This window comes from Pogonomyrmex barbatus, unplaced genomic scaffold, assembly GCF_055798465.1.
Source record: "Pogonomyrmex barbatus isolate J1 unplaced genomic scaffold, ASM5579846v1 scaffold5, whole genome shotgun sequence".
In the NCBI taxonomy this organism is placed as follows: Eukaryota; Metazoa; Arthropoda; class Insecta; order Hymenoptera; family Formicidae; genus Pogonomyrmex; species Pogonomyrmex barbatus.
Window position 1 is genome coordinate 9,507,108 of NW_028297149.1, and position 8,359 is coordinate 9,515,466.

Consider the following 8,359-nt stretch of genomic DNA (forward strand, 5'->3'; position numbering starts at 1 on the left):
GTCGTTTGCCTTGCAAGAATAAGCAAACAAGCGGTAGTCAAATCCCGGCGTCAGCCGGGGGTAACAATCTCAAAACAACTCTGTAATAGAAAGTTGGTGATGTTGCAGCGGGCAAAGCTGACAAAAAATGCTTCGCAAGAGAGAGAAAGTTACGTAGCTCGACCGGAAGTATCGCCACGAGGAATTCTCTGGATTTAGAATCGAAGCGAGGCGAGGGTGGAAGACCCCTGAAATCGCGCTCCGCAATTGCGTTCGAGCGACGACGGCGTCGAGCAGAGATCAAGAAAATACCCAAGATCGCTAATCTTTAACGAAACGTTAAGACGGCGGATCGATAGTCGATTAATCCGATCGGTCTTCAAAATGTTCAATCATCCGACATCGCGTATCGTGCACTTCGCTCGCGGGCGGATAAATAAACGCGGCCTGGCCATTAATCTTCCTTAACTACTACCGAAAGTTCCTCGCGGGGCTTGTACGGGAACGCGCGAGTGTTAAAATAACAATCTATACGTCGCCTAACATCTTGCGTCGACGTTGCGCCGGAGATGATCAATAGTTCGCGGGCTGGCTGCATTTCCCCGGCACGTAATCCAATCTAATAGCGCCGCTGAAATCAAGATCGATTCCAGAAGGCTGGGGCCGATTGCGACGACGCTTTGAAAACCGGGAACGCGAAACGCTTGTGTCCGGCAGAAACGACGGAACAGTGGTAACCCCCCGGGGAAATAGTTCCGGTCTGCCGGGCTATGCCGAAGTTACGCCGAGATTCCCGAGTCTGCAGTAATGCAGTTTGGTAGTTGCGCAGTTGTAACGAGGACCCCATAGCTGTCCGTGCCGTCGTATGTGCTATAGCGGTCGTTAGACGGTCGTACGGTCCTACGGATCGTATGGCCGTATACGGCCCGGTCGTATTCGGTCCACATGTCGTATTTGTACTACAAATCCCCGTAACCGCAAATCCCACATCCGCAAGCGCGTAGCGAGCTCTAATCACGGCCGTGCAAACGACGCCTGCCTTGAACGCTCCTGCTACTTCCTGCTACCGATGCGACGCCGACAAAACGGCCTGTGATTAGCTTCTCCATCGCTAACCCGTTGTCGGTTCGACTTCCTGCCGACAGGAACACAGGTCGCGCGTATGGATCCCGGAATAATATTGTAAGAGCAGTTGAGTTTTGGGCTTTCACAACATGTTAGTATGTAGAATAACGTTTGAAAATGATGAAATCGCTGAATATTATTCACACGAGAATCACACGTGAGCTTAAGTAAATACGACCTTTTAGTAAATACGACCGCGAGGATGGTATTGATTTACTGATATATTTGTAGTAATGACCTTTCTTTCGCAAAAAAATAATAACTGCTATGTTCTCGAGACATTTCCGCGAACGTCGCTAGGATGCCATATATATCGAATGATGAAACATTCTACCACCGTTTAGTACGCCAACAAAGTGTTCCTACATCAAACAAGGCTACCCAATAATTTTACAAATTCACTACATTCCTGAGCACCACGAGCGGCGAAACTCCGCGTCGCGGTTTCCTATCTACCTGCATACATCGATGTAACGTTGTTGTTGCGGCGTGCATGTCACCGCAACTCGCGATGACAACGCCAATATTGCCGCAAGAAAGCTACGATGCTTTTTTTCGTTCGCGGCGACAGTTCGATAATGCGTGGGTTGGACCCACGAAGACACAAGTTGTCGAATCGCACAGAATTAGAGGCCCATAAATACGAATCAGCACCCGTTCGAATGCTGCTCCATGGACATGTATACACGTCGAGCGGAACTTTGGATTGTGTCTCAGACCTGGCGTGTCTCTGTATAGTGGGAGCAATACGGTGGACAACGAAGACAGGCGAATGATCGATGGGATTAGTAAGGCAACCATTGTGACGGCCAAACCGAAGGGGCCGTCCGCTAATGTTTCTTTTTGTCTCTGCGACAGACAGGCGTTGCATCACGAACCGAGAAGAGACTGGTAAACTAATTAGTAAAGTTACTCGCGATATTTTGTAGCTATTCCGATTCAGTTATTGACTTTTAGTAGCAATAATTACGTGGATGATTCCAATTAACAAAAGTCTAAGTTTAATGGATTTAAATACGAAGCAATTAAAGAACTTGTATACGTAGCTTATAATTTATACACAGCTTAGGAAAGCTAACGAAAGAGCAACGTTAAATAAAAATAATAAATAAGAAACGAGAGATGATGAAGATAGATAAAAATAAGAACAGTAAAGGATAATAAAAAAAGGATGCAATAATTGCAGATAAATACGATAAATAAAAAATAAATTCATCAACATCTCAAAATCAATCAAAATCACATCATGCTTTCAGTTTTTTGATACAATAATGATATGCGAGTCGCATACGTTTCCGCCATAAGTTTTGACCATGTAACCAGATTGTAAATATCGGATGGAGGTGCATTCGCTCGTACGTCGCTCGTGACGGCGTAACAAATGGCATTTCGTCCGCGAAGGCCGAGGACGAAAATGGAGTTGCCATTATAAATGTATGAGTTCAAAAGTTCCGGTATGGCTGCGCCCTAGGAAATGAGCGAATGTCCTTTGCGACAGGACGCGTCAACGTGAAAAGTCCCCATTTTGCCGGAGCGTAACGTCGTCGTCGGGCTTACGTTACGTTACGTTACGTTACCGTGACGTACATGAATCCGCGACGGAATTCCAGCCGGTTTACGGTGCGAATGATCTGATTTTCCTGAGAGGCACTCGGTGCGCACGCCCGACGGTCTCGGGAGCGTGTACGAGTTGGCATTAACAGGAGAATAAATTATCCTATTCGGCACGAACCCTTCATAACTCAGTAGCAAAATTAGCATAAGATCAATATTGCTTTTTCGCCGCGCCACTGACGGCGCTCGGGCCTGGAGCCTGCATGCCCATTTACCTAATTCACGATAAACGGAATGACGAATAGTGAACACTTGCTCTCTGAAAATTGTCAATTGTGCATTGTATTGTGTCACATATTATGGTTTCCGTATATTTCACTCATGTACCACGTCTCTGTGCCCTTTTTACGTAATATTTGCGAATATTACCTTTAATTTCGCGAAACCATTTGTGACAAATTGGTTATAACGTTGTTTTATTTATTTATTAGCGATAAGCATATAATAAAGATATAAAAAATGTTACAGTAAAAGTGTAACAATAAATTAGATATATCATTCATAAAAGTTATATGGATATAAACACGTAAATGTTAAAATAAAATTTATTGTTTTCGTTAAATAAAGCTTTCAAATTTTCATGCAAGTTAGTTCGACTTCAATTGACGCAGACTTTTGAAATTATTATACGTTTTGAGAGTACTTCATACTGCAGTGTTACTGTTTGCATTATGAATAATATCGGCATTTCAACCTCTGTTCTGCCGGCAGTCAGATTGTACACGTTTCAGGAGAACGGTTCGTACCTCGATTGCTCCATGACGGAGACGAGTTGTCGAAGAAGCAGCGAAACGAATCGACGATAATTGGAGCAAAAATAGAAGGCGTGCTTATCTCAATTTCAACGATATTGTATAACCGCAGTTTTGTTGAAGGGAAAATATTTCGTTGGAAAATAAGTTTTATTAAGTTCCAAGTGTCGGTATGCGTTACAAATATTTTTTCTTCAAATTTTAATTAACACGTCAATGTACATTATTATTTTCCCTATCGAAAAGCAATACTCCCATTATCAACCGATAATTTTCGACGCATGACATGTATAAGACATAGGCGAAGATAGAAAAAACAAAGTGTATAATAAAAGATCGATAACATTTTCAAGTTCTATGCAAATCTCTAAGGGAGAGCGTTTGCGTGTACATAATTTATGCGTGTACCTACGTTCGAGAGAAATTACGACAGACTAGAGAAGGGATAGAAGGAGAAGGACAGACGGAGGAGAACAAAGAGAGAGAATTACCAGCTTCCAGAGATGAGAGAAAGAGGAAGAGGGAGAGGGGGAGAGAGAGAGAGAGAAAGAGAGAGAGAGAGAGAGAGAGAGAGAGAGAGAGAGAGAGAGAGAGAGAGAGAGAGAGAGAGAGAGAGAGAGAGAGAGAGAGAGAGAGAGAGAGAGAGCAAATGAGTATTTTGTAGTAGACCGTGGTCCACGTGACCGGTTGTGCCCTCGGAGTGGAACGCCGAGGTCAATGCTTTCCGTCCAAGGCTAAAGGACCGGGAGAGCCGAGACTCGAGTAGGTACTCGGATACCGCGAGTACAAGCGGCGTCCAGCATCGGCGAGTGTCGAGCAACGAGAGAAGACGAGGAGAAACCGCGGCGGTCTTAACCTGCCGGTTCCTCACCTCGCTTACAACCTGCCTCGTCTCTCCTTGGCGCGCACCCGGGCTCCCTCGCGGCCGAGCGAGCCTCTCGCTCTCTCCATCAAGACTCTCTCTTACATACATACGCTACGCGGACGAGAAACGCCGTTGTCGCGGCTGCGGAGAATCGGATTTCACGTCTCGCGATATCGTCCGAAAGGTATTCCGGAGTACGGATCTTGGGTTGGAGATACGTTTACCGAGTCGCAGAATGCGACGTGTTTGGGTTTCTACTAGATCGCACGCCCCAACGTCAGAAATTGCGTTTGCGACGTCATATCGCTTGGTTGATCGCCGCAGTAGAAATACAGTAATACGACCGGAAAATTTATCAGAGCTATCGTACGTTTCTGTATCCCGCGTTCCGAAGAGAAGTAGCCGGTCGCTCTTCAACAATAATATGCGTGAAAGCTACTATCTTGAAGATATATCACGCGGGAATCGTGATGCCGCGTTTCTTTTTACCGATCGAAACCAATCTTTTGACGTCTCCATGTCGCGCTGTCCGTGCCTCGAGCTGGCAAGAACTGCAAAGTATCGTTCCACGAAGTTGCAACCAATACCAAAGTCGCGAAACGAAGGGATGGCGTTCTTGTTACACCAGTCGCACAGTCGCTCCACTTCCAGAATCATAACTTGTTACAGCCGGACACTTTACAGCTGAGAACTAAAAGATTAAGAAAGGATCGGGGCGGCAGAACGAGGACGCATTATTTCCCCGGGTTCCCGCTAGCAAGAAATTGGATTTCGAATACTGGCAAACGGCCGACATTGCGTACAAGAACATTTCTGCCGAGCGCGTTGTACCGAGACACTCGCTTATTTTTATACTTATCACATTTTGTAGATTAAACTTGAGAAATGGAGGAAGTACGCGGTGTTTCAAAGCTAATTAAAGTCGATATAATTTTGATATCTCTTTTTTTTTTGTATTTTAAAAAAAAAATGGACCAATCTGTCGGTATCTGGCGCCGTTTATTTGTATCACCGATAAATATACAGATAATTTTTTACGACAAGTGTAGAAATAATTTAATTTGGAAACTGCATCCTTCAATATCAAAGTTCGAACACGTGGAAATTTAATTTCGTTCTGTGCCTCGAACGCAACTTCGTCGGCAATAACATCGCTAACGCCAAAAAGGCAGGCTTCTCGAAAATTGTTCTCGGTGTATAACCATCGTGAACAGTCCCCAAATAAATTAAGGAACGCTTCGTTGTAAAGGATAAGAATAACGTCCAATGCAGCGCGAGTGCACCGACATATTCAGTCGCGGAAATAACGATTAATGGATACGATTAAAGCTAGGAACGCCATTACCACGCTCGACCTTAAAGAAATCGATTTTTGAAGATGAAGTGTAATAGCATTTTCCCCTGACTACCATCATCGTCGAAAGTATGAAATTTACGCGTGTTTAGATTAATTGCCGACAAAATAAAAATTGATGGGACAAGCGTAACGGTAAATGGCTGTATTAAATCATTCGTATCAGTTCGACGAAGAAAGTAATCAGTTGTTGCGCATCGCATACATTATCCCTATGCCTTAGCGCGATGGATAATGTATTTTATATTCGATCTATTTAGAAAATTAAGTAAGAGATTGTTCGCAATTCTTTCGTCGACAGTCATGACGTATAAATCCGAGCTCTCGTATATATATATATATATACGTCACATAAATATCCATTTACCGCAACAAATTCGATTCTCTCACAGCGATAACCGAGAAGCGAACCTAACATTGTTCGGGAAAATTACGAGATCATCCGGAATACCGCGGACGTCCCCGTCAGAATATTTAACGGCAGAACGCTGATATTATGACTACGATATATTAAACCTTAACTTTGCGATAATGCATATTTTTGAAAAGTAATATAGAACAAAATGTCATATTACTTATCTTTTTTATAATAATTGTAAATCATAATTTTTACTATATTCGAACATACAAGTGAAATACAGAAAAGCATAGAAATGGATGGAATTTTTGTTTCAATTGAAAATGAATTAAATATATGTTTTTAGCTTTTACGGAACGTGCTTTTAGAGATTGAATTTATATATCTAGAAGAAAAAGAAGGAACGCGGCAATTATTAGCAACGAGAGACGACACTTCATTCGGCCATTATCGAACTTCGTTCGCGAAACAATACGCCGCGCGCGACGCTTAATCCGCATAAGCCCCGCATCTGCAGGAAGGCGAGTTAGAGAGTCGCGAGCGCGCGCATTTAAACGACACTCTGACTGGCGATAATTTAACGGAGGCAAGGTACTACCTATTTAGGTAGCAAGCGAACGAGGTACATCGTTCGCTAAACGAAAACGCCTAGAGCCAGATACGAGGATGGCGTCTTCGGAAACTTTCCCATCGTATAACGTCGTTGTCGTCGGCGTGCGGGCACGCGCGCTTGTCTCCCCTAAACGTTTCGGCCAAGTACTTTAAGTTTACACGACGAGACAAGTTTGCGAACTTTAACTTATTTGCTTCCGTGCCGGATTACCGGTTAAACGGTCTCGGTCGTCGAGGAGGACTAATACAAGCCGCACGATCTAAAACGCGCAAAAGGCGCGTGATCGCCGATATCAAAACCGCCGCGATTCCGCTGATTGTGTCACGTTAAGGGTACAGAAATTCGGAGCTAACCAATATTCTTGTAAACGATGGAAAAAGGATTGTAAAAGTCGACGTGACGCGAATACCTGCGGAAGAACGACCGTGTTTTCATCGGACCATTCGACGAAAATAGTTACCGTCGTATATGCCATCTTATCGCACATGTGACACCATGATTTGTTACGGCAGATTGCTACGATGGGCTACAACGCAGGAGATAATAAAGGAAATATGAAAATTGCCTGGGATAAGAGGATCACAGTTATCTTAAGTGGTTTAAGTTATTTACATCGGCTAAGCCGCTTAAGCAACTTGGAGATTAACGTCTTTTTGTTAGAAAATGTTACAGAACATTTATTCTCGAAATATGCGTCAAAAATGTACGTCGAAATTTAATGATACTAAATATGTCACATGTTTGTATATTACATGAATATCATGAAGAAGAATACTGATTCTAATCTGTTCGATTTATTTAAAAATAATGGACCAGTGATATAATTTATTCATTTAACGAGATATATTTATTTTTAATACTTTTGTATTTATTATCTTAAAATAAACTAAGATAATATAACTCACAGGTATGATACGCAACAGCAGAGTTATAATGTCAGTTATATAATGTGGTAATCCATAACACAAATTCAGTATCATAATGCCCAAAATAATTAATATTTTATTATATTTTAATTATTGTGTACTGAATTTTTCATTATCCTTTTTAATAAAATTATTTAATGAAATCTGATAAAATATTTAATTCCGCAAAACATTTTATATTTTAAAAAATATTTTATAATAAACAAATAATTTTATTACGTATTATGTTATATTTTACTCTTAAAAAAACTATGTAACCGATTTTATTGTTGACGGTTTTCCGAGATGCTAATTGGTTCTTTCGCTTGGTTTCGTGTTGCGAAAATAACAATCTTTGCAGTGATTGAATTTTGATTCTTAAATGATTACAATTTCCTTATCTACTCGACAGGAGATTTATCAATTTTTAATTTATAGAGTATGTATAATAATGTTGTTATTTATTTATATTTATATTTTAATATTTTTATAAATAAATTTTTATATATAATATTTATATCTCTACTCACCTTCCTTTTCTCAATTAAAATTTTATGATTAACATTTAATTTAACATTTTATAATTAAATATAGATTTACCAGTTTTTAATTTTTAATTTATAATTTATATTTTTTTATTTGCCCAAATTTTTTAATATTTTTACCTACCCGACCGAAAACTCATCAAAACTTTTAATTTATAAATCATAATAAAATTTATAATTATATATTATTTATTCAAATTTTAGTCAGTATATTATTAACTAGGCTTTTATGATTCTTCAGGCTAGATT